Here is a 15,976-nt window from a genome sequence, read left to right as displayed (position 1 = left end):
TAATTGAGGCTAAATATTTTTTAGTTTTTTAAGCTAGCCAATAATTAATACATAAATACATACATACATACATACTCTGCAAGGAAGATATTGGTTCACCAGGCAAATATAAGTTGCTCAGTGAAAATAATGCATTCCATTGAAAAAAATTAAATCATAAACAAGGTTGCACATTGCTAAAAGAAAACGGTTCACTCTTTATGTCTACACAGAAAATTTTGTATATGTTCTTGTTCATTGTTTTTGTGGTATGCACATGACATTTCTGTTAAAACTAATACTTATTGCATTGTGTACAATATCCAAATACTCATTAATGCACTAGTTATTCGTTCAGTTGAATTGTAGCTCACGCTTATTTTGGACTACAGCATTTACTGAAAAACAAAATGTGAGTAAAATACATAAATAGAGAAAAGAATCTATTATTTCTTTCTGATTATGGTATACCTATTTGAAAAATGAAAATATAATACTAACTTTGTTATATATGTATTTTCCAAATTAAATTTTTCAAAATCATCAACTTAAATTGTTTTACAAAGTATTATCTTTTCACTCTTCATTGTTAATGAACTGTGTTCTTGGAATTATAATGGGACTTGAAGACAACATGGATACTCATTATTTTCTAATTCATTAGATGACTAAGATTAGAAAGCAACCTAAATAATTTTTAAAAGGAAAGTCCATGTCACTATGACCACTAGAACATATAATTACACATATAACCTACACTAATTTTGCCACACACAAGAAGTGGTTCATAAATATGAAGTAATACCTAAGACATGGATATATGATTCTAAAGTACATAAACTCTTGAGTCTCCATCTTTTTTATGTTTTCATATTATCTATTTCTTCATTCTGAGGAACTCTGAAAATCTTGCTATTTGGGGGGGGGATCTTAGAGTACAATAATTTAGTTTTGAGCTAGCACTGGATGTATAAAACGTAACTGAAAAGAAAGTAAAACAAATGTGAGGAAAGAAAAACAGTAATAATGATTAATGCAGAATCTATGCTTTCTGTTCTGGAGCATCTAGTATCAAATATAGACCAAGTTACATTTAATAGTCTTCAGTCAGAAGCTATGAGAAGTCTGTTTCTTGAAATCCAACATTAATGTGTTTAGTTTAAAAAAAAAAGTCATGATTGTGATTCATGGCCCCTTGGATGTTAAGCTAGGTCCTGCTGGGTAAATTACTTTTGCAAGTGGTAGAGCGGCAGATATAAATATGACAATGAATATGACATTAAAAGAGCTAGGAAACAAGGCTTCAGGTGTAAGTCCTCAGTTCAAACAGGAGTTAATCACTGAGTTTCTGAATACTAAAAATCTTTGCTTTAGATATTTTTGGATATTTTTCAGAATTTTCTATACATGAAAATGATCAGCCATCATAAATAGTGATGTAAGACACTGATGGCAAAATATAGATTTGAAATCCTATCTGAGTTATAGGGGAAAATTAAGTAGGGGATATCATTTTCCCATCACCAACTAAAAAAAAGAAATAAACTATCACCGTAAAATGAGGCTTTAAAAAAAAAATCTAACAATAGTAATGCACTCAATTCCTCATTCCCATTCTCCCTCCCCCCCACCAAAGGTTTGGTTAGTAGCCAAATCTCTTAATTTTATTTTTAAACTGACTATCTGGGGGAATCTTAATGGAGGATTTTTCAAATTTGATTTTTAAATATCCCTTACTTCATTTCTCCATTTTAAATTTCAATGTGAAATAATAAAACAGCAGAGTAAACTATATGACAAAGAACATGAATAAGACAAAAATTATAGTCAAAGTTGGAGGAAGATGGACTTGTTTTTCCATTTATTAGACTACCCTGAGCCCGTTTTCTTGAAATCTCCTTTCTTGCAATAGATATAAATAGATTTAGACACGCATGTATTCATAAATACATATACATAAGCACATGTATGTACACGTGTGTATGTATGTATATCATAAATTTCACCTCCTTTATTCAGTTTGTTCAGCAGAAGGAAAAGTTGAAAATCCAACCACTTTATGCTAAGAGTCAATAAACAAAAATAGAACACTTTTTGTTTGAAGCGCTGCTGTTGGATTCCTGGCTCTATCCAAAACACACTTTTAAGTCTTAGAAATATTACCTAACCTTTATCTTATTCTTAGTTTCAACATCTATAAAATGGAAAACCTACCTCCTAAAGTTTTGCTAAGTTTGAAGCCACATTATGTCCATAAAATGATTAACAATTCTATACCTAACACATAGTAACACTTCCAAAGTTATTTACTCTGAAAAGCTCTCAGTGAAAAGCTCAATGAGGCAGGAACCATTGTCCCGTTTACTGAAATGATATTTTAACTTTATTTTCAAATTTTGTTATATCACCCCGACTCCTAATCATGGACTGAACATTTAATTATAAATGTTATTTTATTTTTATTTTTTATAAACTTAATTTTAAATAAATGTGTGTTTTTAGAGCCTTCAAGCTACTAAAAGTCTTTTAAAAAAAAAATACTCACAAGTTGAAGCTATTATCTGGTGTCGGTGGGAAATTTGAAAGTGAAATCTCTGAGTTTGGCTAGGAAAAAACAAGGGAAGAGAAGATCTTGGCAGTGATATGGCTAAAATGTACAATGGAGGGAGGTTTCTGCACTTATAAGCAAAACAGAGGGGCACCTGGGCTGCTCAGTCAGTTAGATTAAGAATCTGCCTTCAGGGTCCTGGGATTGAGCCCCACATTGTACTCTCTGCTCAGTGGCATGTCTGCTTCTCCTTCTCCTCCTCTGTGGTCTGTCTTGCTTTTGCTGTCTCTCAAATAAATAAAGTCTTTAAAAAAATTAAGCACAACAGGATGTATTCTTTAAAATGTGACCAAGCCTCAGATGATTGTCCTGGCCGGCCGTAGATGGGGCATTGTCCAAAGCAAGTCCTTTAGAAAGCATTTCTTTCCACTGTGACTTCAAAATGATCCCATTATCACTGGTGTACCATCTCAGAAAATAACATCTTTATTATGAAGAAATTCAAAATCAGCTCACTTGACAGGAAAGATAAGTAGACAGAACTGTAAAACAGTGCTTCAAACATGAGATGACACTCTTCTCATTGCAGTCTCCTTGAAATTAACTGTGAGCTTTACACTTTGAAGATAATGTGATAATCAACTGGGCAAAGATAACAAGATAGTCTATGATACAAAATGCACTTCAGTAAAGAGAGATAATGCCACCACATTCATTTTCCAAAGAACTAGTGGGGTAAAAACATACTTCACGTTTTCCCTTCCTACTTCACGTCAACTTAACAAACTAACTCATATGTAAAAAAAAGGGGGGGGTATTTTTCTCATTGTATTTTAGTTATTTGCTTTTTCTTAAAGATACACAACTGTCATGGACAAGCTTATCTAGTGTCCATCTATTCCACAGGGTAATCCTATGTGCATGATATATTTGCTAGGTTATTAACTTTCCCTGCATATATTTTGATGAAATATGTAGAGTTTAATTAAGAATTAGGAGACAGTCTGATTTGGCTTAGAGTGTTTGATAAGGAGAAAGATCAGCATGACAGAAGCTTAGTGAGCAGAGGGGAGAATGTTAGGAGATTAAGTCTAAGAAGTAGGCAAAAGGCATGGTCAGGACTGTTCAAAATATCTGAATTTTTCTTCCAAAGAGAAAAAATATCTGTCACAAGGAATGAGACTGAAAAGTTCAGTGATTAAGATGTCTTTTGATGTATAGAAGGAAGTGAGAGAGCACTTGTGAAGAAAACATGCATTGCACTGCACAGTCCAGGATAAACTCACCTTTATATAAAAGATGAAAAATCACACACCACTGAGTAGTGGTAAAGAACATAACCATCAAATACTATGATTTATATTCGGTGCAAAATATCAAAGACAAAAGGGAAAATCTATTTTTTTTAAATTTAAAATGTTGTAAAATACTCTAGAAAATGGGATAAAAAGATAGGGAATGAATTACCTGTTTTCCCACCACTTTTTTCCCACCACTTACATGCCATTTGTAATTTCAGTGTTGTTACATGCAGGTTTTATATAGCTATGGTAGGACTAATATGTAATTTTGTACCATGTTTTCCCCAAGAAACATTATAGCATATGTATTTTATTTTATTATAATTCTCATATCTACTTTTAATTGTTGTAGCATATCCTCAATTTTACATGCCTAGATGTATTATTGGCCATTTGAGTTGCTTCTGATTTTATATTTTACATAATACATCCATCAACATCTTCAAACATAAGACCTTTTCCATATTTTATACTATTTCCTTAGGATAGATTCCCAGAAGGAATATTAATGGATCAGACAGTATGAATATTTTGTAGTTTTTTCCCCAATATGCTGCCAAATTGCTTTTCAAAAGGGCTGTGCCAATTTTAATTGCAACGAACAGTTTCTGAAAGCACCCAGTTCACTGCATCCTTGCCAACATGGGACATGATTATTTTTAATATTGTCATTTAGTAGATGAATAGCAAGTGCTCACAATGCTCATATAATTTGTTAGTCTAGTAGGCCAGAGGATAGCAAAAGAGAAGGTTTGAAATTAAGGAACAATCTGACAAAATTTCCCTATTTTCATAGCTATCTTTGTGGCCAAGATGGTTAAGCAGATGCTGGAAGATCACCAAACAAAATCAGTTCACAATAAATTGCATACCTACAAAGCATGCTGATAGATAAGTGTAAACCTGGGCAGGAGTCTCTAGGGAAATATGATGAATGGAAGTCTTGGGTCCAGTCTCATTCAGCATTATTTTTTTTTTAATTTGTTTATTAGAGAGAGAGATCACAAGTAGACAGAAAGGCAGACAGAGAGAGAGGGAGGGTGAAGCAGGCTCCCCACTGAGCAGAGCGCCCGATGCAGGGCTCGATCCCAGGACCCTGAGATCACAACCTGAGCCGAAGGCAGAGGCTTAACCCACTGAGCCACCCAGGCGCCCCTCATTCAGCATTATTAATCATGCAACTGAAGACAAGAAAAGCAAGATAATCGAATGTGAAAACAAATGCACATTCATTTTTAAAGTAAACAAACACATATATCTGAATCCAGGGATTCTATGCCTAGGTCCTACAGATTCTTGCACATGTGAAATAATGTACAGAAAGTTATTTATGACAGCATTATTTATAACACAACATTGGTTGTGTTAGCCAGAATATTTGAAAAAATGAAACCGTTCATCAGGAGGGGACTGTTTAATAATAAATAAATTATGGTAGTTTCAACAGATGTTATACCATGGAGCTTAAAAATGAGGAAACTTAATGTACCTACTTTGACTGTCGCCCAAGATTGTTGAGTTAAAAAGCAGGAAGCAAAGTATGTAAAAAAAATGTTACCATCTGTATAAAAATTGAGAAATGGAAAAGAAAGTTTGAAAGTTTAGTGTTTGTATGGGCTTGGCAATCTCTGAAAATACACTAAACAACAAATGAGTGGTTACCTATTGGGGGCCATGAGGACTGAGTGTAAAGGACAAGGATAGAGGAGAGAGAATTTTTACTGTGTATTTTTTGTATATATTATCCATTTGGAAATTGCATACATTAATTTAATAAGAGAGAATAATAACAACAAAATTGGCCCTATCCTACAGCCTGGAATGGAGCTAGCTATCAGATTGTACATCTCCATGAGCCACAATAATGTGGTGGCTTTTAGAGGGAACCAATGATCAGCCAATTTTCTTTTTCCTCTTCTGTTCTTTTCCAATTATTGCATTACTTGTTCAAGTATAAGTCACAAGATCATCAAAATCATTCTGTATAGAGCTCAGCCACTATGCCAGAGTATACTGCTATTGAAAAATGTATTATAATAATAGCACACTTATGCTTTTAGGAAAATTCCACCCATTGCTATATCGAGACCCCTTTGTTCTTCAGCATGTGTAATTTCTAAGCAGTAGGTATGAACCAAAAACAAAAAAAACATTTATGGGCACCTGGGTGGCTCAGTGGGTTGGGCCTCTGCCTTCAGCTCAGGTCGTGGTCTCAGGGTCCTGGGATCGAGCCCCATGTCGGGCTCTTTGCTCAGCGGGGAGCCTGCTTCCTCCTCTCTCTCTGTCTGCCTGCCTCTCTGCCTACTTGTGATCTGTATCTGTCAAATAAACAAATAAATAAATCTTTAAAAAAAAAGTTCAACCATTCAGCTACATTTGCTCTCTGGTTTATATAAAGAAACATGGTTTTTAGTCTTGGGATAATGAAATTTAACAGAATATTTAATTATACTTAATAAATAGCTGGAGTAGACTATAATTTATCTTCTTAAGATATAGTAGCTCATATTGTCTCAATTTAAGCATGAGCTAATGAGTATTAGCAGAGTAATGAAAAACACACACATATCAATACATGTAATCACTTTTATTCTTTTTTTAACTTCTTATGCCAATAAAAATTCTTTGTTTGAACCATAAAATGCAAACACATTTCCAATTCTATTATACTGAGATAAAGATTTGAAAAGCGAAGTCCAAAATGACTCCTGACTTTCAAAATAGGAAACTTAGCCAAACTTCGCTTACAGGAACTTATAATATGGAAAAAAAAAAAAAAAAGAATATTGTATAATTAGCTCCTTTCCTTTCAAAATTAAGTATATGAGTCCAATGTTTTGCTTCCAACACAGTTGTCTGGAAGCCCAAAGCCACTATCATTTCTCTAATTATTCGTTTGTTTGTTTTAATATAGATTTTTGTGTGATTATTAAAGCAGTGTTTGCTCCTGGCAAAAAATATTTTTCTGCACTTAAAAGTAAAATTCCCATAATCCCAGTACTCCCCCCCAAAACAAATGTTAATATCTTATTCAGGATTTTTTATATACGTAAATGTCAGTTCTTCTTGCATAATAAATTTTGTATTCTGCGTTTTTCACAATTATTTCATCAACATTTTCCAATTTAACCTTTCAAATTTATGATTTAATGGTATATACCATAACTTAATCATTCCTCTATTATTGGCCAAATAAATTATTTCTACTATCAATCTACTACAAACAACATTTTAATGACACTGTGTGTATTTCTAGTTAGTTACAAGGAATTAATTCCTAAAAGTGGTATTACTGAAACAAAGGGAACATTTTTAAGGCTTTTGATACACACAGTGGAAATCTGTTGTTTTTTATCTGTCAAGTATCCTTTTTCCCTTCTACTGGTAACAGTGTCTTGATTTTCCTTTGAATGTGTTCTTGATAAGACCACCCAATGATTCACTGACTAAACTGTGGGCATGAAACCTGAGCTAGGTCATCTCTCTCATTCCAGGAATTTGGTCCTGAAGCAAACTGACACATGGGCAGAAAAGGACTGATGATGCTGATTCATCCCAGTGATGGTACCTGGCAAAGATTTCATCACCTTCTCCCACGATCTCTGTAGCTATTCTGTTGATTTTGATATCTTTTTCTTTTCTTTTGATTTTGCAACCTCTTTTGGTGTGGATCTTATTCCTTACATTAGTCACAGGTAATTTCTGGAGCATGCAACAGAAGAATTCTGTAAAAACCAATGAATAATCTTACCAGAAATTTAGGAGAATCTGCAGTTTACCTTCATCTTCAACATCTACATCACCATTTTTTTTTAAATGAATCAACCTTCACTTGTAATCTTTGTTGTTTTAATGGGCTAAAAAGTACTACCATTTAAAAATTTGTGGTAGTACTCTTTATCATTAACTTAAAATTTTAGATGCATATTAGCCTTATATATTTCTGGAATTTGTAGATTATTTTTCTCTTTTTCTATTGGTATACTTATAATTTTTTAGTAGCCAATAACAAGGCCTCTCGCTCCCTAATTATGTTCAAGACACTGGGGAAAATGATGAATATAAATCTCTCTTTTTCAAGAAGTTCTCAGATAGTAAAGGGAATGTATATAAATTGGGAATGACAATATTTTGAGATAAGTCCACTAATAGAAGAAAACACTGAAAGGTTTTTGTAACAGTGAATATGAAACTGTTATTAGCAATTTGTGTTGAAAATGTTTCCTTTACTTACTTTTGGCATTTCTGACTTAAAACTGTTAAATTTAATAAGGTCATATCTTTATATTTGTCCCACTATATTTGTGTTTATGAGGTCTCTATTTTCTTCTAACTTGAATCAGAGTTTCTTTCTATTAACTCTTTGCTTCATCTGACATTTATTTTGGAATGCAATATGAGATAGGGAGTGTATGTTCTTGACAAATAATTACTCAGTTTCCCCAACACCATATATTGATCATTTTTAATTTTCTCACAGACTTGTGATTATTGCATATTATACTTTATTCTCACATATCTCAGACTTTGTGTCTTGTCTGTATGTTGATACACTGTATTAATTATTGACATTTTTAATATCTTTTAGTAGTTGGTAGCTCAACTCTGTCTCAATGCTTTATTTATTTAAACATTTTTTGCCCATTGTAATAACTTATTGGTTATTCCATAGGAACTTCAGAATCTCTAAATTTTGCAACAATCTCTTCAGATATTAATTCGGATTGTCTAAGTATATGAATGCCTATATACATGTATGCATGTATGTAATGCTATCATCATTTTACCGACACAGAAACTAAAGTAATGATGGGCTACAATGGGAACTCACCAGCACTCCGACTGGTACAGACAGATGTAGAGTGGAATCTAGCTATTAGTTTGTATGCTCTATTCATAAAGCCTATTCATAGTGCATTATGTACATCTAGTGTAATTTTCCTTGTCTAATAGTAATTAAATTACAAGTAATTGTTAACAACCAAACTCTATTTCTGGCAGTTGTTTCTGACTAAGTGCTAAGGGCCCTGATGAAATCACCCACAAATTTTATTGTCCCATGAGGAACTGATTCAGTCCTGATGTCATCTATGTACGTCATGAAAATATTTCATAAAGACCAAACAAAATGCTAACTGCAATAACTCAAAACCAAGTGCAGATTTATAACTACAAGAACTAAACCATTCCTTCAGTTGCAAATTTGAATTTTAGGACAATGAAGCAGCTCTTCCAACCACTGTAGGAGCTCTTTTCTGATGGAATTTAGCAGGAGGGTTTCCTTATCTTTTTCTTTTTCTTCTTGAGTCAGAAAAGTACTAGCTCTTTAAAGCCCTCTCCCTATCCGTACATGTTCCCCTTTCTGCCTGCTTTTGTGTTTGATTTTTGTTTTTGTTTTAAGCTAACTAAAGCAGTAGCTCTTAAGCTTTTCTGAAAAATTTTTCCTTACAATGGAACATTCAAAAATGCAAAAAGTTTGCAAACAATTTCGGTATTTCTTGGAATCCCTGAAGCTCACCTATTGATTACCTTGAAGTCCACAGACGTTTGGAAATTAAAAAATAAATAAATAAATTCCTATGTTAGAGACATAAATATTTAAAAGGAATTCTATAGACATAACAGCTGAATTAAGTATAAGTATTTTACACACAAACTTACCTCCAGCCCTATAAATCTTAGATGATATTTCTAAATGCATCCCAGTTTATCATTTTCTTGATCCCAATGTAATATTAATACAATGCAGTATTATGTTAGATATTAAAATACTTAGATGTGCAAATTGGTGGATGCAGTGATTTCTTAACATTACTATTTTATAAAATGTAGAGCTGTTTCATAAGCAACTGGAATGGGGTTAACTTACACATTTAGTAGTTGACAAACAGTGTTTCTAGATCTGGCTCTACTTTCAATTGACTTAGGGCAATTATCAACTTCCGGGAGTAAAGTTCTTCCCTTACACGTAGGGAAGGTTGGTCTCATGACCCAAATTCTTCCCAGGTGTAAATATCTGGTCCCTACTTAGCTCTCATCCAACATTTTCATCATCAGCCAGAGCTGACTTGTATGCAAGGCATGATAATTACTGTTGGTTTACTTGCTTTATTACAACACTGTTTTCCTAAGATTTTGCATTTGGACAGAACTGAACAAACAAAAACAGGCAAAAAAGGTAAAGGCTTAAGCTGATAGTATATACATTCTTAAATCTAAATAAATAAAATATTGTGATAGTGTTATCAGAAGACTTTTCTCCATCTCCTAAAACTGGATTATATAGCAGCAATCTTGAAGATTTTTTCTTAAATGATGGAAATCCACTCAGAAGTGACTGTTAGCATTGTGTTAGTGTTAATATTTTGTCATAATAGAACTTGTGAATACGTTGGCATTAGTTCATTATATAGTACAGCTTCTTAAGCACACAATTTCAGCTTTCCTCTAATATGAAAATATTGTTCACAAACCAATTATTGGAAGTCAAGCTAGATTCTTGGTTTTCTTCATATGAGGGTTAAAAAAAAAAACAAAAAAAAACCAAAACAAAACAGAACTTTGGAGCTGTAAGCTCAAGACCCTAAAGGAAATAATTATATGAAAGTACAGAAAGTGAAACTGGAATTATAGTTATACACTCTTTTATGCATCGTAGAACATGAGAAATTATCACAATGTTTTATCTGTAATTGGACTGCCTGGATAACCAAGTTGATTTTGAAATAAAGGCAAAGTTATTTTGAAATTTTTGAAGTGTTTTGGTAATTTTTTATTAGAGAATTGGATCATGGGTCTTTTTTTCTGATGCATCAACTTTAGGGAAACGACCTCAGATGCTAGGATTTTTGATCAACTTTCACAGAGGTATATGAGTATGTCACTCTCAATGTGGAAGAAGAAAATTTTTCTTTAAAATTGTGCTTTTGGATCTTTCCTTACTACTTCTAATTCACTCATCCTCTTTAAATGAGGTTATGTAGATTTGACCTTGGATAGTCACAAATGCTTTTTTTTTTAAAGATTTTATTTATTTATTTGACAGACAGAGATCACAAGTAGGCAGAAATAGAGAGAGAGGAGGAAGCAGGCTCCCTGCTGAGCAGAGAGCCCTATGCGGAGCTGGATCCCAGGACCCTGGGATAATGACCTGAGCCGAAGGCAGAGGCTTTAACCCACTGAGCCACCCAGGTGCCCCACAAATGCCTTTTAAGATACTGTTAATTGAAACAAATTTGTTAAATGATAATGTTTCCCATTTCAGTTCCTTCGAAAAATATAATTTGATTTTAAAGCATTTTAAAGGGCAGATATTCAGTTATTTCATTGCTTAATCACCTTTGCATCCCTCTCTTACCTTTAACCTTCATCTTAGATAGGCTGTGATTGTTCAGATATATTGCTTCATGAGTAACACGTATTAGATTATCGCCATGATTACTTTCCAGTTCTTAGATTGAGTATATTTATGTGGGTGTGTGGATAGGTGTATATTACTTGGAAAGAAAATGAGATGCAAAGAGATGGGGCCATGGGATGGAGATTTAGAAAAAACTGGTCAGTAGGAGAGATAAATATTCTGTACATTTTTTTACTTATTATGTTTCTTGTTTATGATCTATTTCATCCCCAATAAAATATAAGCTTCATGAGGGCAAGGGCCTTTGTGATTTATTCTCTTATATAGTCAAAGCAACCTGAACAGTGTCTTGTACATCACAGAAACATAGAATTTGTTAAATTTTAAACAAATAAATTTGTTAAAATTATTAAACAAATAAACCAGTATCATAATTAATTAGTAATAGATTACTTAAGACGATGAGCTTTTGCCTTATAAGGTACTTTCATTATTCAGGATGGTTTGGTGAATTTGTTTCTAATGGAGGGTGTTTACACTTGTCCTGAGAGACTTTCCAGTATATGTGTGTATGTTTGCATGAGACAGAGAGACAACACAATGAATTTCTGATATACTAAACTGGCTGAGGTTTTCCAGTCCCCTAAGTGTGTTAGTTTTCAATTAAAAACTGATTTGGTCATTACTTAAATGAAAACAAGGCACTATCAATAAAATTAAATAAATCTCACTACCTGACCTAATAATATAGAAACTCTAATCATGGCTATTTGACATATTTCAAACATTTGAAATGTTTACTTAATAAGATCATAATATTTTTGCACTATTTATAGTAAAGGTGATATTTTTAGAAAAGTTATGCAGTGTTGAAAGTAAAATCTGGTATAGGTCAAAAAGTGAATTTAGTGGCCTGAGACTTGACAAGTTGACATTTACTAAAATCCATATAGAAAATATGGCAGTCTGAGCTCTTGGGCTGCCCTGAAGCAAAACAAGTCAAAACTGAAGTGAATTTGCAGAACTGGCAGAACTTGAATTGCTCATATAAACTAAGTGGCTGGCAGTATTACCTCCTTTAAGCCTGTGCTCCTCCACCACACACACACACATCCTGCCTCATATCTGCTTTCAGTCATAGACCTTACTGCTTTACCCTAATATTTATGTTCTTTGATGCATTTCACTACATTCGATAAATACATCTACCCGATACGGTTTTAAAAATGTATTTAATTATTTGAAAAACAAAAACAAAAACAAATCTCCCCAAGTAAAAGTTCCCCTGGTTAAAAATACCCACACACTCCTTAAAATGAACACAAAAGCTCTGTTTCTGTTTAAAGACTTGTGGCTTAGCCCAATACATAATGCAGTGGATTTACAAGATGTTACTTTACAGCTATGTGAAAAACCACTTTCTTAGCTAAGTAGTTAAAATATTCCTCAAAATTTCCACTTTTAACACTGATAACTTCATTTTAACTTAATATTATATTTAAATTATTAATTATTGAAACACATTTTAATTTAATTTCCCCATATCAATCCATAGGGGAAAACTATTTTACCATCTCATAGCATTTCACAAATGGAACACAAAACTAAAATCAGCTGCTTAATGTGTTTAATAATCTTAATAAAGTACTGAAAGTTAGAATGACTAAAATATTGCAACATTAAATTAATCACCTGGCAGCAGGTACTGAAACATAACAACCACAAGCTATACTCTCTTTTTTTTTTTTTTTTAAGATTTTATTTATTTATTTGTCAGAGACAGAGGGAGAGAGAGCGAGCGAGCACAGGCAGACAGAGAGGCAGGCAGAGGAAGAGGGAGAAGCAGGCTCCCTGCCGAGCAAGGAGCCCGATGTGGGACTCGATCCCAGGACGCCGGGATCATGACCTGAGCCGAAGGCAGCCGCTCAACCAACTGAGCCACCCAGGCGTCCCTATACTCTCTTTAATTATATCAGAAAACTCGACTTTTAAGACACATGTGATGACTACTTAAGGAAAAACATTTATTGCCAATTTTCTACCAGCCCAAATGCATAGTGTAAGTGTTCAACTAAAAAAGAGTATTAAAAATTCCATTTACAGTTCACGAATTAAGTGATGAAAAATGTACAACCATCTTCGGACAAAAAAACTATTATCACTGCTAGTTTACCAGTAAGTTATTCATCGCTACAGAATAATTTACATTACAAAATTGGGAGAAAATGGAACCTTTACAATTAAAAACGTGAAAAATGCTGACATTTTGGACAGCTCCCTCCTGATTTCCACCCCCCCATCCCCGGATTTCTATTAGGTGTCTCACTTTCATTTTTTCGGCTTTACCAAATCAAAAATGAGCCTGACCAAAGTGGTTTCTGCTGTTTGGGTCTGGGTTTTATTTTTGTTGTGTTGTGTTTTGTTTGGAGGCGAAAGATTCTTCCAGGGAAAGGAGACTAAGGAGCTACGTAACAGGGAAAGTGCTGTTCTCAGTTCCGGCTCCCTGTACTGAGCCAATTTATGGGTTTCCAAAGATTCTAGGGGCAAGCTGGGAGCTGCCCTCTCCACTTCCATTTCCCGCTGCCACCCCATCGCCTCTGTAAAAGAACACAGTCCCTCTCCATCTGCGCCTGAGTAGGGACAGTTCGTTAGTGCCGAGGTATTTCAGGAACTTTCCCTAGCAGAGACTCCTAAGGAGACACAGGCCACATACAAAGCAATCGCCAAGAGTAAGTTTGTGCGTCCTGAAGAGGGATGGAGAAACCACTCCACTGAGCTACGAGATTCGGACTCAACCCGGCAACACCATCCATTTACAGCAGCGCATAAAATCCGCCTTTTGCAGAAAGGTTTGCAGCGTGGGTCTAACTCCCAAAGGCTTTACAGGGAAAATAATTTAATACAGAATAAAAGCAGCGTCGGCACTGGAGGAAGCTGGGTACGTAAACCTGGTTCCACTTTGTGGTTAACGTGCTCTAGGTTGGGTTGCCCGGACCCCAGCCGGCCGGAACTTTCTCGGAGAGCGGAGCTGCCCGCAGTCCGCAGCTGCCCCGGTGCTGCAGGCCGGGTCCCGACCCCGGAAGATACGCGGGCCAAGGCTGCCCTGAGAGACAGTGGCTCCACCTGGACGCAGGCTCGAGCCCCGCCCCGCTTCGGCCCCGCGGTCGGGTTGCTGACACGCGTGTCCCACGCCGGCGTGGGCCAGGAGCGGCCTCTGACAGCCCCTCAAAGCGGGACTCTCCATCCCCATATCTGCGCTCCGGAAAAGTGGAATGAGCTCCCCACCAGGAGCGTCAGACAAAAAGCCGCCACTCCCCAAGCCTAGCTGCACTCCTCCTTTCCTTTAGTCTTTCTCTTCAGCGAGGCGGACTAACCGTTACTTTCCCTTCCCTTCCTCTCCTCTCCTCTGAAGTCCCCGGCGCAAAGTGGGACTTTGGGGAGCCTCGGCGAATGCGCCTGTCCCCTGGCGCGCTGGATGCACAGCTCCCTCTTTTCATTAAAGCAGTAAAGTTCAATTTGCCCGGCTCTTCACGAGCCACGGTGGACTTCCCTGGGGTTTCCCCGTGCTCTCGCTCCCGCTGAGCTAAGAGGCAAAACCTATTCACTCCAGCCCAGCCTGAATCCCTGAAGGACGCCCGCTCACGTCAGAGGGGACCCACCGCGCTCCCTGCGAAGTGCCCCAAGCAGCGCGCCCACACACGCTTATACCCACACAATGCCATCTCCGCGCTATCAAAGTCGGGCAGCGCCGAGGGGAGAACGCACGAACAGGAGCGGCTCCGGCGCGAGCATCAGCCTAGCGGTGCGTCCGGACTCGCTGTCCGGGTCCCAAACACCCTTGTCAGGATGCCCCGGGCACAACAAGCCTCGTAACCCCCAAAGACAACACCGGCGGTCCCGGGAGCGCGCGGGCGCCGCCGGGCCGGATCTTACCCGCGGGGCGCGCGGTCTCCCGCCGCTCAGCTGGCCAGCGGGCCACAGGGACGCTGCAGCCGGTGTCCCGGAGATGCTGCTGCTCCGATGCCGCTGCCCGGATCCCCCGCGCTAGCATCACTTCTCCGCCGCCTCCGCCTCCTCGTGCTCTTCTCTCGGCCGCCCCTCCCCGGCGGCCGCCAGCAAGACCGGCAGCGCCAGCGGCGCGGCGGGGTGGGCAGCAGCGGAGGCGGCGGCGGCGCCGGCGCCCGCACGAGCTCGCCCAGCTGCACCAGCTCGAGCAGCCGCGGCGGCAGCCGGAGCACCCGAGCCCGCCTGCGCTTCCCCGGCGAAGGCTCCGGCCTCGGCGACTGACAACGCCCGGCAGCCAATCGCTGTCTCGCCCCGCGCGGCGGGGGGAGACCAATCAGAGCGGAAGGCCCAAGGTTTTCCTCCGCCTTTGCTCAGCAGGCTTGTTTCCGGGAGCGGCGGCGAGGCTGCTGGGGTCTGGGATTGGGGGAGGCGCGGGAGTGGCGCTGGGTGGGGGACTCCTGGCTCGGGAGCCCAAGGTGCGGCGAGACGGCCGGGCCGGCCGAGGTGGGCCTGGGGCGCTTTCTGAATGCCAGGAGCCCGCGGCTTGGCTGCAAAGGGCGCCCCGCGGTGACTCTGTCTCCAGAGCCTCGGCCCGGCGGTTCAGCGTCTTGGCAGCCCTGTGTAGCGGTCGTGGGTCCCAAGTACGACCCGCGATGTGGAAGAACGGATCCCTGGAGGTGGTGGCAGCCTTGAAGGAATCCTGCGAACAGTCACCAGACAGCGCCCCCGTCCTTCTCCCTTTGGCAGTTTTGGTAGCGGCAGGGTGGTACTCCTGAGTGGCCG

The 15,976-nt window shown here is 38.0% G+C and overlaps 1 long non-coding RNA gene across 1 annotated transcript in view; it reads right to left on the bottom strand.

Moving 5' to 3' along the window:
- The window catches only part of LOC116880915, a 476,896-nt gene extending 461,507 nt beyond the window's left edge, over positions 1 to 15,389 (bottom strand). Inside the window, exon 1 of the long non-coding RNA XR_004385300.1 lies at positions 15,122 to 15,389. This is a non-coding gene — a long non-coding RNA (uncharacterized LOC116880915). The remainder of the gene's footprint in view (positions 1 to 15,121) is intronic.
- Between the last annotated feature and the right edge of the window lie 587 nt (positions 15,390 to 15,976).

The sequence above is a fragment of the Lontra canadensis genome, unplaced genomic scaffold, assembly GCF_010015895.1.
Source record: "Lontra canadensis isolate GAN:19392208 unplaced genomic scaffold, GSC_riverotter_1.0 scaffold69, whole genome shotgun sequence".
Classification (NCBI taxonomy): Eukaryota; Metazoa; Chordata; class Mammalia; order Carnivora; family Mustelidae; genus Lontra; species Lontra canadensis.
This window is presented reverse-complemented; position numbering and strand designations above follow the sequence as displayed.